General features: G+C 49.7%; 1 pseudogene; it reads right to left on the reverse strand.

The window, feature by feature from the left end:
* LOC140856212 (zinc finger BED domain-containing protein RICESLEEPER 2-like) overlaps positions 1 to 2,697 on the reverse strand; it is a 56,758-nt pseudogene extending 54,061 nt beyond the window's left edge.
* Between the last annotated feature and the right edge of the window lie 876 nt (positions 2,698 to 3,573).

Genomic DNA, 3,573 nt, shown 5'->3' on the forward strand with positions numbered 1-3,573 from the left:
CCGACACAAACGAAGGTCCGATTATTTAGAGACCGGATGGGGGGAGAGGCCTTTGCAACGGCCCTTATGCACCCCCACAATCATGTTAGGAACAGGAGGAGAACCTCGTCCTAACATGTGGAAGGTCGAAGGTCCGATTATTTAGAGATCGGATGGGGGGAGAGGCCCTTGCAATCATCCTTATGCGCCCCCACAGTCATGCTAGGAACAGGAGGAGAACCTCGTCCTAACATGAGCAAGGTCGAAGGCCCGGTTATTTAGAGACTGGATGGAGGAAGAAGTCCTTGCAACGGCCCTTATGCACCCCCACAGCCATGTTAAGAACAGAAGGAGAATTTCATCTTAACATGAGCAAAGTTGAAGGCCCGATTATTTAGAGATCGGATGGGGGGAGAGGCCCTTACAATGATCCTTATGTGCCCCCACAGCCCTGTTAAGAACTGGAGAAAAATCTCGTCCTAACATGAGCTGAAATTGATTGTGTCGGAAACAGGAGGAGAACCTCGTCCTGACACAAATAAAAATCTGATCGTTTGAGATCGGATGAGGAGAAGGACCCCCTCAGTGGCTCCTCTACACCCGTACAACCCCATTAGGAGCAGAGAGAAAATCCTCGTCCAAACATAAAGAAAGGGGGAGAGAAAAAGAGAAAGCGACGAGCTACACCAGAGATAAGGAAAAAAATAAACTGCATCTAAGACACAAGGGACCTCATCTCAATAAGGAAGAAAACTCTTGTCAAAAATCCTCAGTCTCTAAGGGGAAACCCAACACTAGCAGGAGAAAATAGACTTCCTCAAAGTAACGAGAAGTTCGGGCCCCAAGCTCGAACATCGGGAGAAAGCATTAAACTCGAATGCCCTCGAAAGACCTTCAGTCATGAACAAAAAGGATGAGTCAACACAGTGATGATCCGGAACCTTCAAACAACGTCGACATCGAATAAGACAAAAGATAAGAGAAGTTCGGTAAACGACAACTCAGAGCAATAGTATACAAGGTGATGAGAAAATTTTATTTTATTTCATTAGTAAAGAATGCATTAGAAAAGTCTTTGAAGGCCAAAAAAAAAAAGAAACAACCAGAAAAGAAAAGAATACATGGAACAAAAGGTAAAAAAGCTCTAAGGAAGCTCAGCTTCTTCAGACTTCGGACTCTCGATTTCAGCCATTGTCAGAGATTGCTTTAAGTTTTCAACTTCTTCTTCTAGTTCCTTCTTTCTTAAAAGTATCTCCCGATATATTTGGTGCAACCACCGACTTTCGCCCTTCGACTCCTAAAGCCTCTTCCTCAGAACTTCGGACTCCACCTCGGCATCCTTGACCACCTGCTGCTCATAGGCTAGCTGAATTTTCAACCGCTGCAGTTCGGCCTTCTCCTGCCCAAGGGTCATGGATAGTTCTTCCATGGTCTTCCTCAAGGAGCGGAGCTCATCGGAGCCTTGAACCGAAATGGCCTGGGCTCTCTCGGATAACTGCCTCTGAAAGCGGGCAACCTCGTCGGTCACCGTCTTGAGCCTCCTTCGGTAGTCGTCTACTTGCCCGCACCAGTCGACTCGGTAGGCGTTGTAGTTCGCCTCGACATCTTATAGCTGCTTCTGGAGGTTGGAGAATTTTTTCGACCAGTCCCGATCGTGGTCGGCTTGAGTTGTGAGCCAGGACGAGCTCCCTTCCAATTGGCCGAATTTCTCCCGTGCGGCCGCCAACTCAACCTCGAGGGAGCTGATCTTGGAAGTCTGAGTCCAAGATCAGTCGCTGGCGTATTTCTGGAGTTCCTCAAGCTCCTTCACGAAGTCGGCCTTCTTTCGGGTGTAGTCCATGAAGCCCTTTTTGTGGAGGTCCCGAAGGTGAGTAACCTCCGCAGTAGCTTCCGAATGGCTCTTCCTCAGCCTGTGAAGTTCGTCACCCATCTTCTTTGATTTTTTCGTTAGGTGACGAACTTTCTTTCTGAGATCCCGGATCATCAACTTCAGAGGAATCTCCTGTGGTAGGAGAAGAGCTTCGGTAGGGCACTGTTGTCGGAAAACGAGAGCGTCACAACACAAATCAGTGCAAAAAAATAAAAAAAAAGAAAAAGGATGTAGAGTGAGAAAAAGGAGCTCTCTGTAAAAAAGAATCTGATTTCATTGATAAATAGTTCTTAAAGAGAACGAGGAAAAGTCACAACAAAGAAAAAAATATAAAATTAGAGGTTTCGAACCTCTAGGGCAGAAGTGGAGGAGCTCGGTGCCCCCAGAAGGTCGGTCGCGGCAGTCGAAGAAGTTCTGACTGGAGGGAGATCGACGGTGACCTCGGAAGGTCTGGCTTCATCCTCGGACGCTTCATCCAGAAAGTTGAGGTCGAGTTCAAAAAACTTCCCGACCATCTTCTCCTGGCAAAGCTCGAAGCCTTTGATGAAGGCAGCCTGGCCGAACTAGACCTTCAAATTCCTCATCTCGGAGGAGGTCTTGAACTCCTCCACTGCTCGGACCCTTGCCTCCGAGACTAGGATCGGGATCTGTGCCTTCAGCTCGGAGACCTTGGCCTCTGCCTTCTTTCTTTCCTCCTCCAGGGCGGCCCTCAGTTCTGCCGAGGTTTGTCCCTCCTTCTGCAGTGCCTCTCGGAGACTCACGACTTCAGCGACCTTCTCCTCGAGACGGGCAGCTTCAGCCTGATGACCTTCCTCCGCCTGGGCTACTTCCTTCTTGATGTTATTCATCGCCTCGATGTTGGCGATGAGCTGGTGTCCAATCTGCAAGAACGACCAAGAAGTCAATATGAAAGCTAAGGGGTGAGCTAAGTAAAGAAGCGAAAGGAAGAAAGAAGCAAATCGGCCTACCTCAAGAAGGACCCCAGAGAGTCCCAGACCTGCTGTTCAGGATCGACGTGGACGATCCTGTGGACGACCTCAGACAGGACACACCCATCGACCAATCTTTTTATTAAATCCCTATTGTTGAAGGGATTCTCCCTCGGATCCTCTTCGGAGCCGTCGGCCCTCTCGATGGCAGCCCTGCTGCTGTGGGTCTTGCGGGCCAATGTCTTTTTCTTCTCCTCCTTTCGGCCCCTGGTGCCTCCTTGGGACGAGCCTCTGGAGTGGGAACCTCGATCGGGGGGCTTCTTGAAGAGGCTCGAGGGACTGCGAGCTCGACGTTGGAGGGGGTGTCGACGGCAATGGCCACCTGGGCAGGCACGATCGAGCTCGTCTCCCCTACCCTTGCCTTCTTCACCGACTCAGAAGTCGCGGTGCCTTTCCTCTTGTGGGTCTTGAGACCTTTGGCTAGCATTCAAGCTGCATCTGCGTCCATATCTGCAATGAAAGAAGATCGGCACAGCTTAAAAAAAGTACAAGAAGAAAGGAGAAGTAGCGAATAACCAAAAAAAAATACCGATAGGATTGAGAGGGCTTAGGCCGACGTTAAATAAAAGTTACTCCTTCAGAAGGTCGGAGAGGAGAGGAGCTGGATAAGCCTCGAGTTTATTGGAGGCTTCAAGGTCGTCCCTTCCCAGGCTAGAAGTCCGACGGACGGAGTCCCTCAGGGAGCCCCAGGGGGGCAACCCCAGCTCCAAGGTCAGGCATCGAATGTAAAAGTAC

The sequence above is a fragment of the Elaeis guineensis genome, chromosome 3 (genome assembly GCF_000442705.2).
Source record: "Elaeis guineensis isolate ETL-2024a chromosome 3, EG11, whole genome shotgun sequence".
Classification (NCBI taxonomy): domain Eukaryota; kingdom Viridiplantae; phylum Streptophyta; class Magnoliopsida; order Arecales; family Arecaceae; genus Elaeis; species Elaeis guineensis.